At 63.7% G+C, this 17,782-nt stretch overlaps 1 long non-coding RNA gene across 1 annotated transcript in view; it reads left to right on the plus strand.

Moving 5' to 3' along the window:
- Nucleotides 1–12,415, plus strand: part of LOC123776638 (uncharacterized) — a 20,382-nt gene extending 7,967 nt beyond the window's left edge. The window contains exon 3 of the long non-coding RNA XR_006775427.2: nucleotides 1–12,415. This is a non-coding gene — a long non-coding RNA (uncharacterized LOC123776638).
- The last annotated feature ends 5,367 nt before the right edge of the window (nucleotides 12,416–17,782 follow it).

A 17,782-nucleotide genomic window follows, 5' to 3' on the forward strand; every position in this document is an offset into this window, starting at 1 on the left:
TTACAGTGTAACTTGGAGATTGTTCCACGGGACGCCACAAAGAGATTCCTGTTTGTCTGTCTGTCTTCTCCTCTCTCCACCCACACAAGCCACGGAATATTCTGCAGGACGAAGCGACAGCTCCTTGGGCATCCAACGACCCCCACTATGGCCCCTATAAACAACGGGGCAACAAACAGCCCGCAGGTGAGGCCTGTGGGGTACAGCTAAGAAGAGATGGGGGTCAAAGGGCAAGTGCCTCTGTGATTTGGAGCGAGGCTGTCAAAGCAACCCCATGATGGCTATAAAATTCAGCTACAAATTCCTTGATTTCACCTCCCTCCAAACGGTGGAGCCCGGTCCCCTCCCGTTCAACGTGGGCTGGACGTGGAGGCCGGAATGCACAGGGCGAAGGGAGGGTGCTCAGCTTTAGAAATTAGCTCACACAAGGCACTAGGATTCCGCCTGCTCGTTGTCCGTCACCTGCTGGGGGGGCCACGGGCCACCACGTTGCAGGACGCTAAGCAGCCCTGTGGGCAGGCCTGCGTGCAGGGCACCGGGGCCTCCCACCCACGGCCACGTGAGCTGCCACCTGGGAAACGGCTCCTCCAGCACCAGTCGGGCCTCCGGACGAGCCGGCCGCCCCTGCCGACCTTCCAGCACACCCTCGGGGAGGTCTCAGCCCGCCCACCCCACGGAGCCACTTCTGGGCCCCTGACCTCGGAAACCGTGTGAGATAACAGACGGTGGCTGCTTTCAGCAACAGACACTCATCTCCCAGCCGACGCGTCTGGAATTCCTCCCGAGACCCCAGGCTTCGCTGCGAGCCCCGCACCAGAGCAGGAAGGGCGGCCTTCCCCGGAGCTGGCAGGCTGAGGTCCGCTGACCTTGTGCAGAGCTGTCACTCTGTCACCCGGTCATGCAGACATCTTTACGTTTGCGCTGGATGCGTGCGAGGAGATTCGCGTCTCGGCCTCATGGAGCCTGCTGGGAGACCGGAGAACTCCAGGAGGAGGCATGACTCGTCCATCACACAGCACGCGGCCAAGCACGGGGATGAGACCGGTCTGCTTGTGAGCGTGCTCCCACACTGGACGTAGTGCCCTGCACCGTGGGCCCCGTCCCAGTGACCACTTCCCCTCCCTGGGGGTTCCCAGCCTGTGGGCAGAGCTCAGCCACCCTGTCACCCTCTTTGCTTGGCCCCGCGATGGGGGCCAGATGTTGTCTACAGGACCCAAGGGCACTCTCTGCCCGTGGCCCCTGCAGGGGCTGGACGAACCGTCTCTAGGCCTGGACGGCGGGGCAGAGTGTGTGCCCAGGGTCTCGGGTTCCCGTCCCCGCCCGGGCTCTTGGCGAGGCCCTCGGTGTGCATGGGTGTGGGTTTCAGCGGGCCTGGGGCCCCTTTGAAGTCAGGAGATGCAATCCCTCTGACCCCAGGCTGCCCCAGGGAACCCCCAGGAGTGCGGGCACCTCCTTTTCCCTCAGAAACACTACCTGGCCCCGCTCGCTCTGGGTAACTCAAGACCGTGGGCATGCCGGCTGGCTCTGGCTGGGGTGTGCAGCAGGAGCTCCCGGCAAGAGGTGGTCCTGCCGTAGGCCTGGACCCCTGCCCTCCCGGTGCCCCTCTGTGACCCCTCGATCTCCTGCACGGCGTCTGCCCTCTACTCCTGCTCCCCTCACCCCTGCAATGTGTCCTATTTCACCGTGGCCTCTCTGTCCGCCTAGAGCTCTCCTGTCCCTTCCTCCCCTGGCCGTTCCTCCTGAGAGCCCCCCGCCCCACCCAGGATGCCTCCCTTGCTTCTTTCCCACTTTCCCGATTCCCACCCACTTGCAGGGAGAACCCACGTGCGTGATGGGGCAGAAGGGCCAGCCTGGACCTCTGTGGGGTTGCGTCTCCTCGCCTGTAAAATTGGGACCATCAGTCCTGATCCCAGGGGTTGCTGACGCCCCATCATTCATGCAGACCAGCACATAGTGGGCACTTGCCGAGCTGTGCACTTCCTGGGTCATCTCCCATCCGCCTCTTCCTGGAAGCCCTCCTGGTTACGCGAGTATCCACCACGGAGATACTGGTTAGGCAGCAGTTACTGAGCGTCTCCTCCGCGGTCAGGGCGGACCGTGTGCCCACACCCGGGGTCGGCCTATGCCATCAGAGCCCATGCCCCGACCTCCTGTGTGACCCTGTGCTTCCCAGCCTGTTTCCCCAGCTGTACGTGAGGCTTTGTACCCACTGAGTCCTCAGGCCTGTGCCGGCTCCGTCTTCCAAGTGCAGGGACATGGCCTCACGTGGGCCTGGGCCGGCACGGAGCTCCGCCCCTCGCCCCACGTCATCCGACTTCGTCCCCTCATCCTGGCCTCAGGGTGGGGGGGGAGCCTTGGTGAGTGATGAGGGGTCGACCAGGGGGTGAGGGTGGGGCTGTGCCCAGGCATGAGCCCCTTCCCGCTCAGGAGGCTCCAGAGCCCCCACCGGGTGTCGGGACCAGCTGGGGGTGGGGGGTCAGGCAGGCGGACGTGCCACACAAGGCCGCCAATGCAGCTGCAGGTGCTGTGGCCTTCCCTCCGGTGCCAGAGAACCCGGCCCCGTGCCTGGTGCTCCTTTTCTCATGTGCTCTCCCGGCCGCCCTGGGAGGCCAGGGCCATCCTCCCCTCGCAGGCTACAGACAGGAAACTGAGGCACGCGAGGGGAGGCCTCTCACCCAGGTGGGGCGCCCGAGGCAGGTGCAGGCCCGTGTGGTCGGGCCGGTGGCCAGGATAGGACACACAGGGGCTTAGGTTGGGAGCAGGGTCCGGTGGGCGTGCGCAGAGCCTGACGGACAGGAAGTGCCTCTCAAGCACAGCATCCGGGTTGGGGGCTCCTGGCCGGGAGGCACCCTGACCGCCGGTTCCCTGCTCTGCCTCTGGCCGCCCCGGCCCCTGGCCCTGCCGCTGGCCTCCCTGAGCGCACACGGCTCCCGGCATCCCCCGGGGCCGCTCCCCCGGTCCAGGGCCATGTGCGGGGCGGGGAGGGGGACCCTAGGGCCAGCTCTGCAGGGCGGGGCCTGCGGCTCCAGGTCCTCCGCTAGAGAGCCAAGGGGCAGAGCCGGAGCAGCGCAGCCGTACCCATCCACCTCCACGCCAAGGTCCTTGCACGCCCGCCACGCCCTCGGTGCCCGCCGCACCCATCCCAACCCCGCCCCGGCCGGCTGAGCCACCAGGTGCGCCCAGGATCCTGGGGCCAAGTGCAGCGGCTGGAGCCAGGCCGGGGCTTCCGGTCACCAGCCGGGGGCTCTGGGCGCTGTGGCGTGGCTCCTAGCGACATTCCTTCTACCAACATTCTCCTCTCCTTTTCCTTCAAATGCTGCCGCTCTGCTTACGACTCTGTTACCCGAGCACTCAGATAAACCCGTGCAGGTGGAATTATATCTACGATACGGCCCGAGGGTACGCTTAAGAATACTGTGCAGATTATCAGCTGCATTTATCTTAATTACTTTGGGGAAAGTGGAGGCAGGCGTTGCAAGGGGCCGGGAAGTGTGTTTGTCCGTCTTATCCAGGCGCATATTTGAGATCCTTTAACAGAAGGGAGATAAGAGGAGCACGTGGAGAGAAGATGATGTCTTCCAAGATGACAGGGAGGGGGCTGGTGGGTGGCGGGACTCCTGCCTACGCACGCCCACCCTGCAGCACAGACAGGCCCCTCGCCCTGTCCTTTTGTTCCGCGAAGACTGACACTGGGGTGTGTGAACACACTTCCCGCAGCAGCTCCTCCCATCCCAGACTTCAGGGGTCAGCCGGCCAGCCAGTGCCCACGGGCCAGACGCAGCAGGTCCCTGCGCCGCGCAGGAGCCACGGCCCCTCCCAGACACCACACAGCCTCCTCTGGGCGGGGCCGCAGACCTGATCCCCAGTGAGCGGGGAGCACTGGGATCTGACGGGCAGGGTCCCGCTGATGTGTGACAGGGCTGTGCTGGCTGGGGCCGCAGGAGGAGAGGGACACGGAGCGGGCTGTCCGTGTCCAGCCCGGCCCAGGGGAATGCTCCCCGAGCCTGAGCGGCCTGGTCTGTCACATCCCAATGGCCTGTGTGGTCTGGACCGCACTTGCCAGCCCAGCTAACACCTGGCATTAGGAGAGCTGCCAGAAATCAAAGGTAGGAGTCCCGGCCTGGCCACCACCCCGGCCAGGGGCTGTCCCTGATGACTGTGCTGACTCTGGAACCCTGGGCACCAACAGTTACGGGTGGCAGGAGCCTGGCTGGCTCTCTAGGGACCTCGGTGCTCTCACCTGCAGGATAGGAGTGACCACACCGTCCCATAGAGGCTGAGCAGGGAAGGGCCACGGAGGGAGCCTGGGGAATTGAAAGTAAGAGGGGTTAAGTCCTTCGGAGGGCAACACATTGGGGAGCCCGGGGGAAAACTCTACTGGGGGCTGAAGGGACTCCCGTGCCTTCATGCCCGAGCTCTGGGTTCGGGCGCCACATGCCTGAGAGGTCTGCACACTGCATGCCTTGATCTTCCTGCCCTGCAGCCCTCTGCCCTCACCCCACTACCCTCCCTGGCACCTGCTTGCCCTCTGCCACCCTCCACATCACCGCACACCAGGTGAGCTCCTGCCTCCGACACCTGCACTGGCCATTCCCTTCTCAGGATATGCCTCCTGTCCCTCCTCCCCTGGTCTAGCTCCAATGCCACCTCCTCCAGGAAGTCCTCCCTGACCCTGGAGCTAGCACAGCCACTGCACGAGGACACTCTCTGGCCCTCTGGGGCTTATTGCCGCACTGCCCTGACCTCCACCACAGGCAGCATGAGGGCTGGGCTCCGGCCTGTCTCGCCGGCCGTGCTGGCTCAGGCCCCAGTCTCAGGGTCCAGCACAACCTGGAGAGGACCTGGTCTGCCCAGCCTTCTGCTAACCTCTCTGGGTGCCTTGGGGAAGCTTTGCAGTCCTCAGTTTGTCTGTCTATGAGCACACACACGCCCACGTGTGCACCCCCGTAACCACAAACACACATGTCCCCATGCACACACACCCACACATGCGAACGGTCACCAGCAGGCACAGATACACAGATCTATGTGAACACACACACATGTACCCGTGTGCTCTCGCCAGGCTGTACGCTCTCAGACTCTGGACCCCGTTCTCCTGGGAGGAGCCGGCGGGCAGGAGGCGCTGCCCTGGGCCCCTCCACCTCTGCCCCGGCACCGGACTGCAGGGATATCTGGGGGCAAGGCCAACACTCGGTTTGGGGAGTGCGTCCTGCACCCTAGATGATAACACTGTACAAGCCCAGCCTAGCCCTCTCTGGCTGCCCCCTGACCGATTCCTTGGCAAGTTCTTCTCCCCGGCCGAGAGGGACAGGGACTGTGGGGGTGTGGACAGCCAGGGTCTGCCGTGCAGGGGTCCCGCTGGGAGTCAGGGGTTCCAGGAAGCTGCCAGCCAAGCTGGGGGTGTGTGGAGCATGCGTCCACTGTCCGAAAGCCGAGGGGCCGCTCACCCAGGGCCGCAGCTCGGGAGGACAGGCTACCAGCAGCAGAATGCGGGGATCCACGGAAACCCCTTTCTAAGGCTAAGGCAGGCGAGGCATTTTCTTCAGAGTGGCCTGGCGAGCCGCGTGGCCTCGGAATTCCAGAGCAAGGATCTTTGGGGGCACCTACGTTTCTGTGCTGACTTCGCAGATGTGGAGCCGCAGCTCAGAGAGGGCGCTGGCTGGCTGGAGGGCACACAGCGGCAGAGCCTGGGCTCCCGGAGCCAGGGGCATCGAGCTCCTGGCCAGGGCAGCGCTCCAGCAATGCCTGAAGCAGCCGTTGGCAGGAGCTGGGGGCTGGGGGTAGGGTCCCTGCTCCTGGCCCCCCCAAAGAAGGGAAGACACTGCTCTGGGTGCTGAGCAGCTGGTCTGGGGGAGGACTGGCACCACCCAGGCTGGGGGCTGCCAGCTCGATAAGCCCCATCCCCTACCAGCCAGGCAGGGAATGGCAGCTAGAGGGAGCGGGGTGCGGGGAAGATGGGAGGTGGGGGTGGCTGGCCTTCTCCTGGCGCCCTCTGCCCCAGGTGGACCCAGCACCCAATATGGTTGCAGACCTGAGGTCTCCGTGGGCTCTGCTGGGTGGGCACCCCTCTTGGAGACCTGGCTCTCTGTCCTTTCTCACGACCCCCCCATCATAGCCCCAGTGAGGGTGGGGCAGGAACCTCAGCGCCCCCAGTCTCAGCCGGCCTTGGCCCCCTGGGCTGAGGGTCCCACTGGGAAAACCCCCGAGGGTGTAGGATATTCAAAGCTCCCCGTAGCTCAGATTTTTGGGGAAAGATTGTCATCGTTCCTTCCCACAGACCACCCATTGTGACTGCTCATGATAAAAGTCCGCTGTTTGCCGTCACTTTCTCAGCCCAGCATGAAGCCCCACGTGCACTGGCCACACCTTCAGGGAGTGAGTGGTCTCCAGACCTTTGCTGCCAAGGCTAGGCAGAGGACCAGCACCTGGAGGGAGGACCACAACCGTCTGGGTCTGAAACCCTGGGCTAGGGCCCGGAGCATGCCTCGGGAAACTCGCGTGCTGTCACCCCGCCACCCCGTAAGCCTGACTGTGGCACGGAGATCAGGCCTGGCGAGAGGGAGAGCAGAGCCGGCCACTGACCCTGGAGGGAACGGGCCCCTGGGGGCCGGCGTGGCTGGGTGCTCAGTGCCTCGGCCAGTCTTCCCTACTTCCAGCCAGCCTGGGGGAGCAGCCTTAGACCCATTTCACAGGTAAGGAAGCTTAAGCTGCGGGAGGTAAGTGAGCCGGGAAACAGCTACGGGATTCCCACCGTGCGCCCTGACACACCCAGTGGAGGCCGGGAAACCGGACGTTTGGAAACCGAGCGAGGCCCCCACGGGAGCCCTCCTCCCGTCGCTTGCTGGGGACGTGGGGACAGCGGGGTTTAATGAGCTGTCTCCTGAGCAACAAGATGAATGAGCCTCCTTGGAGGCCGGGTGGCTGCGTTAATTACTCTCTCGTCAGGTTCTGGATCCTATCAGCCTCCTTTTTCAATTAAAAGTGATTATAATTTCACTCCCCAAGGAGGAAAGGATTAGCACCACGCTGGTGGGCAGCTGGGTCGGAGGGGCCCCCAGCACGTGGGGCCCTGCTGCGTTAGGGTAACTCGCCCCCACGTCCGGGGCCCGTGGAGGAAGTGGGCACTAAGTGTGCGCCAACTGTGTGCCGGGCAGTCCATCCAGGGAGGCGCCTGTTGCACCCTGGACTTGCGGGAAGCAGGCACTCAACCCCAGTTTACAGAGGTGGGAAACCGAGGCGCAGAGTGTGGGGTATGGGCTCAAGGTCACAGGGCTCCCACGTGGTGGGCCGGGGCTTGTGCCCAGCTCCCAAGCGCTGTCTACCCTCTTGTTGCCTCTTGTGGCCCCCGTGGGTCCGTGTCTGCAGAGGCCAGGAGGGTCCCGGGGAGTCCAGGAGGCCCCCAGGGAGGCCAAGAGGGTCCCGGGGAGGCCAGGAGGCCCCTAGGGAGACCAGGAGGGTCCTGGGGAGACCAGGAAGCCCCCAGGGAGACCAGAAGGTCCTGGGGAGACCAGAAGGTCCAGAGACCATGGGGGGAGAGACCGCATCCAGAGAGGCCAGGAGGGTCCCGGGGAGACCAGGAGGCCCCAGGGGCTGCTCCTAGCTCCATACCTGCTGGACTCCTAGAAGCCCAATCACAGCACCGTTTGGAAAACCTTCCCTGGCGCCAAGCCCCCGAAAGGTGGGGGTTCATGTGTGTTCCCACACCGGGGGTCTCAGCCCTAACTCGGCTCAGCGCATCCCCTTATGGTGGCGCGTGGCCCCAGTGAGGACGCCTGAGAGCGTGGGGCCCATGGGTGGCAGCAGGTGCCTAGTGACCACCTGGCTGCGGGGTGTGGGGGGCCCGGCTGGGGGGGTGGGTCCTGCTGAGGTCGAGGAGGGGGCGGGGGCTCTCCAGCAGTGGGGTGGGCCCGGAGGCCGAGGCCCTGGTCCTGCCCGTGTCTGAGCCCCGAGTCAGCTGCGCCTGGAGCCAGAGTGGCAGATGTCCCAGATGCTCACAGGGCCCGCGCGACCCCGTTAACCCTCAGGCCTGCGAGGTAGTTCTGTCGTGCTCCCTGTCGCTCAGATGAGGGTCACAGGCCCTGGGAGGGAACGAGACTCTTTCAAGGACACAGGCTGGAAGCTACATGAGGGGTGGGGGTCTCCTAGGCAGCGGCTCGGGGCAACGACCTTCCTGCTCCTGATTTCCGCAAGGCTGTCCGGGGTCCAGGGCCAGCCGCCCTGCTGTCCTCCTGCCACGCAGTCTCGGGCAGCCCCAGTTGGGGGCCTGGCCATGCTCGCCTTGGGCCCCGCCCCACCTGGCTGACCACTGCCCTCCACGCAGCATACCCCAGGGTGCCTTTCCAGTGGGCAGGGGACCCCCACTTGAGGGAGGGCTGAGCTGTGTGTTGGGTGAGCCCCAGGCCCCAGGGGTGCCCGTGCTCCTGGTGGTGACACCCTGTGTCTGGCCTCCCTGGGGGTTCCTATTTGTCATCCTCTCCAAAGCAGCGGAAGGGTCTTCCCGGCATCAGCGAGGCCGCCTTCCATGAAGTTCTGCCCACAGCCCCCACACCCTCAGGGTCCTGCCCCTGGAGCCTTCTAGAAAGCCCAAGGCTCACGCGCACCTCAAGGCTCTAGCACCGGCCAGTCCGTCTGTCCGGGATGCTTCTCCCAGACCTTCCCAGCCCGGCTGCTTCTGCTCACAGGTCCTCTCCTTGGAGTCTCTGTTTCAGCGTCCGTGCCCCCCCAAACTGGTCCTAACTGGGGTGGTACGGAGGACGGAGACAGCGGGTGGGGCTGTGTCCAAGTCCCGTCTCCAGAGCCTGTGCACGTGACCGCACGTGGACCTACGGGCTGTGCAGACGCACTCGAGTTAAACTGAGGTCACCCTGGGTCAGGGTGGCCCTAAACACAGTGACAAGCGTCCTTCTACAAGAAGGAAGAGGAGAGACACACGGGGAGAGACCGCGTGAAGACAGACACAGGGATGGAGTGACGGGCCACCGCCAAGGGACACGGGAGCCCCGGGAGCTGGAAGAGGTGGGAAGGCCCCTCCCCGGCGACAGCGAGGGTGGGGTCCGCTGACTTCCTCACAAATGGCCCACTCTGGCCCAGATGCTGGGACTCATGTCTGCCCACTGTCCTCTCTGCCCCTGCGCCTACTCCTGCCCCTGCTTCCCCCCATCCTGCTGGCTACCCAGCTGCCACAGCCTGGCTCACAGATGCAGACCGACAGCAGCTCCCCCCCCCTCCCGCCGCTCCCGAGGCCTTGTGCGTACACACACCTGTCCTCCACCCTTCAGTCCACCCAGAGCCCTGCTCCCAGACAGCCACGGGCTGGCCTCTGCTCCGACCCCCACCCCATCTGCCAGTCACTGAGAGAAGCGCAGAGCTGTGTCCTGCCGTTTCACCGCTGGCTCTGTGGTGTCCCCGGGGGCCCTGACACTGACAGCATCCTTGCTTTGCAGGTGAGGAGACAGTCATGGTGAGGTGGGGGACTTCCTTTCCCAGCACACCGACCTTAGCCCAGGGCACCCGGAGTGAACGTCCGTGGGCAGGAGCCTGCAACTCCAGCCTGTGGCTGCACAACCCAGGACCCGCCCCCCACCCCCAGCCCCCAGCGGCCGCTGCAGAGGGGCCCATTGTAGAGGGGCAGCTGGGAGAGGGGCCGCCAGCCCCCGGGGGCACAGCTAAATGACGATACCCGCTCTGCTGGCTTCAGACCCCGCAGAAGGGTCCCCCTCCCGGCTCTCTGGGTGTTTTGCTCTCATCAGCTGGAGACAAGCAGGAAGAAGCAGCGAGTGCTGCCAGGGGCTGGAACAGGCACCGCGGCTGAGTTCCTCCTTGGTAGCGTGTGGAGTGCCCGGCAAGCCATCCCCGCCCTCTGGCCTTGAAGGAAGAGATGAACCGAGTGGGCAGGGGGGCCAGCGAAGGTCTGCAAGGGGGAGGGCCCACTCGGGAGCCTGAGAGGCACGGTGGGGCTTGAGTCACCCAGCCAGGCCCCTCCCTGAATCAGGCGGGTGTGGGGGGGGGGGGCGGTGGGCATGCGCAGCTGCCTCACGAGGACCCGCCAGCCCAGGCCGCTGGGCGCTTCTCACGCACTAGAGACCTAGATCATTAGAGGCTCTCGAGTGGGGAGAGCGTCAGGTAAGAAGGGTGGGGCGGCGCACACCTTGCAGCGGGTGTCCCAGCCCCGGGGTAAGCCTGCCCCTCCTGCTGCTGGGGGATGAGGGCCGGTGCTGGCAGGAGGAGATGCTCCCTCAGACGGAGAGGAAGGAGAGGCCACAAGCTCGTCCACGCTCCCCGCCAACCCCCATCCGGTCCCCGGGGTCCCCCTCTCCCAGGGCAGTGGGAGTGAACCCCACTCCACACACTGGAAAGCCACTGTCTGCCAGCAGGGGTGGGGTGGTGTGAGCCGTGTAAGGCAGGCGGACCCAGAGAGAGGGGTCCTGGCCCCTCTCACGAGCTGGGGGCCGCAGGCCAGTCAGCCCCCCATCGGGAAAGTGGGACTGAGGAAGCAGAGTGCTGTGGTCAAAGGGCAGGCACCACCACTTCCTGGCTGTGCGACCTCAGGCAGCTGGCTTAGCCTCTCTGAGCCTCACTTACCCACCTGTAAGTGGGTCTGATGGTGGTCCCTGCTCGTGGAGCCTCAGGCTCACATCGGACAATCCGCGCCAAGCATTCGGCTTGTGATGTGCCTCAGTGACCGTTAGCTATTAGCACATTACTATTATCTGCGCCACGATCCATCAGTCATTGCCCTCGGGATGCACGGACAGACCTAGAAAAAGGGGGGGTTTAGATGCTATAAAAATGTGTCTCCGGGACTCTATTTCCCCATGAGAAGAGATATCGCTCACCCTGGGGACTCTGGCCTGGAGGGCGGTGTGTGGGCTGGGCTGGTCGCAGAGGCCCAGGGTCTCAGAGAGGCCTTGGGGCCTCCGGGTCGGCCGCCCTCCCGTCCCCTCGACTGTCCAGCAGGTGGTGCCTGATACAAGGTTCCGGCCCCGGCCGGCTCTGAGGAAGGCAGGCGTCAGTGCACTCTGTGCGCGTGCACATGTGTGTGGGTGACCCCGGTGTGCGTGTGCACGCACAGGCTTGTGTGTGCGCGCCGTGGCTCCTGTGTCCTACTGCTGACGTCTCAACGTGCAGGACACTGGGCTCTGCCGCTCGGGGGTCTCGGGGGCCCTGACAGCTTGGGGCGCCACCACCTCTGCTCTCTTTCAAATCTGGGGTCACCGGTGGGGCTGGGGTCGCCGGGAACACTCTGAAACCGTGGGTGGAACTTCAGGTGCAAGTGTGGAATCCAGCCATGTGGGTCACGACACCTCAGTGCCCCCTGCAAACAACAGGGACCCCGAAAGCCCCGTCAGGCAGGCTGCGGGGTTTCAGTGAGATAGCGCACGTCAGGGACCTCACTCCGGGCCGGACAGTGGTGGACCCTCAGGGAGATGACAATCGACGCGGACACAGAATGATGCCGAGCCAGCAGCGCTGGGCAGTGGCGGCGAGGGGGACGGGGCGTTAAATGCCAGCCTGCGCCCCTCCTCAGCCTCTGTCCTCCTTGGCGTCGCGTGGAGCAGAGGGGACCCCACCCACGGCCGCGTCACCCTGCTCCGGGCACGGCCAGCACCCCGGGGGTCTCTAGACGCGGCTGCGCATGGACCGGTGTGAGCACACGCTGTGGGCAGGAGGCCTGAGGTAGCTCTGCGCCAGCCGAGCCCCTGCGGGCCCCACACCACTCCCACCTGCCAGGCCCGTTCGGCCGCCAGCACCCAGGCTCCCTGGCTCAGCTGAGGTCCTGCGGGGGTCGCGGAGGCAGGAGAGCGCCAGCCGCTGGCCGCGCATGCTCTGGGCGTCGGGAGGGCTCGCTACTACATGCCACCCCCTCCCACGCTGTAGGCACACCTTGTTGGTCCTTCTTCCCCAAATAAAATGTTTACACAGTTTTTATGTATGAAGAAGACCGTAGGACATAAAAGCAGCTTGACCCCGAAAGGGCATCGACAGGACTCATGAGGTCGCCACGCTGCCCCCGAGGCCGTTGTGGAGGGAGGGAGAGCAGTGGGCTGCCCGCAGATGCCCGCCCCGGATTAACGCAGCAGCGGCCCAAGCAGCCAGAGCCGCTGAGGGGCCGAGCACGGGACAGCCGCAAGTTCACGGGCATCGCGCGCTTGGCCTTCTCGCATAAAGGTCAGTGTCCGGCGTTCTGATGCGCAGCAGGGGTTGCCGATAATGACAAGAATCTAAGACCGGGTCTCCTGCAGACCTGGCAAGGTGGCCGGGTGGCAGGGGTCGGGGGGCCCTCTGTGGGAGTGTCTGTAGGGCGCCTCTGGGAGGCAGTGAACCCAGGCTGGGGGACGGCGACCGTAGGGGTCACAGTGCTTGAGTGCCCGCCCACCCCCACGGCAGCCCCCCTGAGCCCTGAGCACACGCACACTCCTGCCCCCCCATCCCCCCCCGACCCCCAGGCACACAGGGGCAGCTTCCTGGCCTGGGGCCATCGCAGGCCGGCCGGACATGGCGGCTCATGGTGGCGGCAGGGCGGCTCGCGCCGGGCCCTGTGGAAAGTTGTCCCTGGCTTCTGCCACCATCCAGCTTTTCACATCTCAGCTGGTTTTAATTAGTTTCCTTCAAAGTCCCCCAAAGCAACAGAGCCACGTTAGCGCTTGCCAGCTGCCAAGACGCTCCAGCGTGTGTGTGTTTGGGGGGCGGGGGCCAGGGGCCGCGGAAGCCAGTCTGTGTGGCTGAGCTGCGGGGCCGGAGGGCACTTCTGGCCTGGGCCCCAGGGCAGGCCGGCACTGACCAGGAAGGATGCTGCAGCCCCACGGGGGCGGCTGGGAGGGGCTGGCCTTGACTGCCCGAGACTCCCAACCTCGCCTGCCTTTCCTGGGGGCCCGCAGGACCCCCGTAGCCCCTGCTCTGCTCCCACTTACGGTTAGCCAAGTCTTATTCTTGCCAGCTGTGCCGGGGACCTGTGCCCACCCTCTCCCAGCCACAGATCCCGCGGGTCTCGAGGGGCCGGGTGAGAACACGCGAGGCAGGAGCTGGGGGTGGCCGTCGGGGGTGCCGCGGCCTGCACCCTGTTCACGCCCCACGCGCCATGTCCCCAGGCACGGATGCCTCCCTCAGGTTTCCAACAGAAGCGTGGGTATTCTCGTGGACTTCTGTGATTTAAAAACCAGCCTGAAGCCAGACCAGACACACAGGCTGAGTGGACCTGACCCGGGAACTGCCAGCTTGCAACCCCATCCTGTGTTCCGCTTGGCCCCATCTCTACCCTGGGGCCACCCTTGCAGCTGACGAAGGTCCTCTGGGTGGACATCCGTTTTCTTGCACCCCTCTCCCTGTTTTTGGCCACGGTATCTTGGCTTTGGTGGGAAGCGCCCCGTCCTCTCCGCTCTGTGCGTGTGGCTCCCGCGGGCTGACTCTCCCCTTCCGTTAGACAGGACTCTGACGCCGTTACTGGTGCGTCTGGATCTAGCTATGACTGACACATGCCCTGTGTCGCCCTGTCTTGTGAGCCAGATGGTTTCCTTTTGCTTAACCCATTTTGAGTTGAGTTCTGTCCCCCTGTGACCAATACAACCTCATATGGGGGCTCACAGGTGACCCTGCTGGGCATTGGTCTTGTCCTCGGCCGGCCACTGGCTGTCCCGAGGGGCCTGACCCACCTGTGACTCGCTTTCTCCTCACGTGGCCACTTGGGCTCAGCTCTGTCCCAGTGGTTGGTGCCTCCTGCCTGCTGCTCCCCTCTGTCCCCCGCCCTGCCGCTCAGAAGGGACGAGCCCCCCATGAGCACATTCGTGCGTGCACTCGAAACAACCATGCCACACCAGAGGCTTCCAAAGCTTTCTAAGGCCTGTGGGTCCTCCCGTGAGACCTGGCGCCGATGACGTCCACGCTCCGGGGACCGTCCCTTCCCGCAGCTCGGCTACGATGGATCTTCCTGAGCTTCCCTTCCTCGCCTGCCAAGAGGGCCTCACAGAATGGGACGGAAAAGGGATACGGCCAGAGGGAAGGCCTCAAATTCACTCTCACTTCAATTACAAAGGCCAAGGACTCATTCGCATTCGCGCTGGTAACTCATTACCACACCCTTTGAAACACCCAACGGCTGACCACTGCTTTGTCCCCGGAGGGCCGACTGCTTTTCTGGAAGTCTTTACAGGCAGGACGATCTGGCATCTGGAATTTGCTTTTAAAAATGTAGTGAGAGCAAGGGCAGGGCTACCCAACGCGCTTGCTCCGAGCGGTTTGCACGACTATCAACTCTCCGGGATCAGAGAAAAACCCAGGTGCCTGCTAAGCCATATGGGGTGTTGGACTGCGCCCCGGGGTCGCGGGCTGGAAGGGCACACCCACGCGCACCACCGCCCGGCCTCGGGACTCCGGGGCCTAGGATCTGCGCTCCTCTCCTAGACTCCTGCATTCCGCCCTTCCTCCTCCCCCTCCAAGGGTCTGGACCTTGTAAAAGTTGGAAGTGTCCTGATCCATACATATCTCCCACATATTTGACCTCTGGTATGTGCGGCTGGGTGTCGGCATTCACAGTTTTATCTTTCCAGGCTGAGCGGGCCTTTTTATGGGGTCTCTCTGTTCTGTGCAGGCTGGTCAGAGAATCCGCAGACCCCAGCAAAGGCTGGCTGGCCGTGTGGCCCTGGCTTAGCCCCCAGCTGCCCTCCCCAGCTTGTGTCCCTACCAGGGGAGGAACTGGGTGAGGTGGACAAACGGGGGTGTACTCGGACAGAGAAGCCCCAGGAACTGGAGGAGAGGTACCTGAGGCGTGCGTGGGGCCTGGCCCCTCTCTGTGCCCCCAGCTCCTGGCTGAGCTAGTCCTCGTGAGGGCTCACGAAGTGGGCAACCGTGGAGGCCTGGAGCACAGGCACTGGCCTAGGGGAAACTGAGGCTCTGCTGGGATGCACAATGTCTGTCGCCACGCGGCCCTTCAGACTCGACATGCGCACGTAGCAGCCTCTCGCCACAGCAGTGTCCCTTGACTGTCTCCTTGTCATCTTCCCTCATCACATCTCTGTGACTTCATCATCCAGCAACATGTGCAGGGCCTGCTCATGACCGCAGGGGCCTCCACACACCTGTTCACCTGGATTAACTGGCCTCCTATGTTAGATGGGAAGCTCCTGGGGGACAGAGCCTAGTCTGACAGGTGCACAGTTGTGTCTCTGCCTAGCACACTGCCTGGAAAACACAGTCATCCATCCATCCATCCATCCATCTGGAAAACACAGTCATCCATCCATCCATCCATCCATCCATCCATCCATCCATCCCTCCACCTACCCATCCATCCATCCATCCACCCTCTTACCCTACCCATCCACTTAGCCATCCATCCATTGTCAGGACTAGAATTCGGGGCTTGGGGTCTTGACTGCTATACTTTAGCCCTTGTCTCACTGCAGGGCCAAGGGAGCAAAATCTTGGAGTAAGCATCTGTTCCACCATCTAATCCTCACCCCAAAAGAGGACCTGACATGAGTGGAGTTGGGTGGGCTGGGAGCCCACAGCACTACCACCATCATCCTCTGTCCCATGGCTGGGAAAACGGACAAGCTGTCCCCTCCCCTGGGCTCACCCTGTCAGCCTTATGCAGCCATCCGAGTCTGGATCCCCTTTCTGCTTGAGCCTCTGGAGGGCCCCAGGGCCATGCAGGCCAGAGCAGAGGCTAGGGTTGGGGAGCCAGACTTGACCCATGACATGGCCTGTCCTTCCCCTAGAGTAGACACTCCTCCATCCCCTAGAAGGAGACACTGGCCTGCTGTCTCTGGGTTCGTGTCCCCTGTCCTGACCCCGGCTGCCTTCCCTGGGCCCGCTCAACTGTGCTGGGGCCCTGCAGGACGCTCTCTTGCTGCCCTGAGGACAGAGCTGACTGCCGACTCACTGAACAGGTGGAGCGACCAGCCTAGGACACCAAGAGGCGCAGCCCCAGCTCCCCTCAGTCTCCGACCCGTGGCTGAGCCAGCCCAAGGCCTGTCGCTGCTGCCACTCTCACAGCTGGGATGATCTGGAGAGGCTGGTCCCTCTGAGGAGGCTCTGGGAAGCAGGCGCAAGCAGAGTGTAGGGAGCCCGGCAGCTTGTAAGGACCACTGTGCTCCTTCCTGGCCTGGCCCACAGCCCTCAGCCCTGCAGCTGCAAATGTTCTGTGGGTGGCAGGAGTCACCCTAAAAGGTCTGAGCCTGCCAACAGGGGCTTCAGTTTCCCCATCTGGACAATGGCTCTGCCATCCCTGGGGGCTGATTTTGCAGTAGAGGCTTCGAGCTGCCAGATCCAGGAGGGAGCTGGGATGCTGGCGTGAGTTCACCCCGCAGATTTCGCACAGCTGTCTCATGGAGCGGGGTCATGAGGACGCTGAAGTTCAAAGGTCATGCTGCAGGCTGGGGAAGAATCAGGACTGGATGCCCCCACCCCAAAGGTCAGGCTCTTCTCCTGGCCCCCCGTCCCCTCCCACCACAAGGGCCGATGTCTCGTGCTCCCCACTGATGGCCGTGCGGGCAGGTGCTGATGGCAAGCGGCTCACGCTGACCCTCCGCTGATCACCTGGGCTGATTCTCAAGCTAATCTGAGAGGCTGGCATGATGATGTAACCCCCTTCTCCTCAATGGGAAACTGAGGTCAGAGAGGTGCAGAGACTTGCCTGCAGTCCCACAGCTCAGTAGGTCAGGGCCCACTGTGCTTGTGTCATTCCGGGACCAACGGGGGTTCTGGAGTGTGGCCCCTGCCTTCCGGGTGCCCTGTCCTGGGGTCCAAGAGCTCCCGCGGGCCTGCATGGCTGGGCAAGGTCAGCAGCAGCATTGCCAGCAGCCTGCGGTGTCATCACAAGTGACAAACTGTCCGAAGGCCTTGGGTTTGGGGCTGTTTATTACACAGCGATCGATAGCTGTGGTCGTCAGGGGCTCTTACTCTAGCATTCTCTTCTGTTTGCAGGGGTGGCCGGGCACTAAACACAACGTGGGGGGGGGGGGGGTCAGGCTGTCAGCACAGTGAGCGACGTTCTCATCACCTGCTTTGTCCCCGGACCCATGAAAATGACCACCTTGCCATGGGGGAAGTGTCACGGGTCTGATATGGCCGTCTGTCCGCTTACAGGGCCCGCCCTAGATTCTCTGGCTGAGCAAGAGGTCACAGTTCCTCTGCGAAAGTGCTGTCCCCCTCCTGGGGCGCTGTCTACCCTGCAGCTCCCCAGACTTCACATCCGTGTCTCGAGCACAGGGCCAGCGAGGGGTGGGAGGACCCGGACCCCCACTCCCCGCCGTCGCTCACGCAGGGGTCCTTCCAACCGCACAGCCAGGACGCTGGGATCAAAGGCCCCATCCGGGGACGCAGAGGGATGGCTTCTCCTGGCTTTTCCTTGATTTGCCCATAGAAAGTGCCTTCTGAGGCTTTTGTCTTCTCTGACCCGGCTTTGTGCAGCGTGCTGACGGGTGTGGCACCTGCTCCCATGCACGGCCCTGCATGGTGATGGTGCCTCTGATCTGTGCCCGAGGACCCGGGCCCAGCCGTCTGGGACAGGAGAGGCCCGAGGTCATCCTGGCTGGGCATCCCAATATCTGTCGCCACTGAAACCTCGGTTCAAATGTCCAAAGGAATCCATCACCGATCAGCTCACTGACTACCTACGTACCCACCTACCAGCTCTCCACAGTCTGCCTCACAGACACAGGAGGGATAGCCGTATGTTTGCGCTCCTACCTATCTGCTGGGGCACAGACAACTGACAGAGGAAGATGCACAGCCCTGCCCTCCCAGACCCCTGAAAACCCTGAATTTCCCCAGCTCGATGTCC

Source organism: Ursus americanus, chromosome 21 (assembly GCF_024610735.1).
Source record: "Ursus americanus isolate L20-20 chromosome 21, mUrsAme1.1.p, whole genome shotgun sequence".
Taxonomy (NCBI): Eukaryota; Metazoa; Chordata; class Mammalia; order Carnivora; family Ursidae; genus Ursus; species Ursus americanus.